We start from the raw sequence: 232 nt of genomic DNA, 5'->3' as shown, positions 1-232 counted from the left end.
CTGAATGACAGAAATAATTATATTATTTGTAGATAATATTGTGGACACTGTGGAGAAACAACAATAACAACAATATAGAACAATTAAGTTTTATCAGTAAGTCAAATCTGCTGCAAAATAGATAGGGAATGCAATAAAGACACCCAATCATATTAATAACGAAATAGACAATACCTCAGGCATAGTAGATCTCCGGTGAGTAGTTAATGAATAAATTGTTGAACACGGAAAT

Source organism: Myotis brandtii, unplaced genomic scaffold, assembly GCF_000412655.1.
Source record: "Myotis brandtii unplaced genomic scaffold, ASM41265v1 scaffold34636, whole genome shotgun sequence".
Classification (NCBI taxonomy): Eukaryota; Metazoa; Chordata; class Mammalia; order Chiroptera; family Vespertilionidae; genus Myotis; species Myotis brandtii.
Note: the sequence above shows the minus strand (reverse complement) of the source record.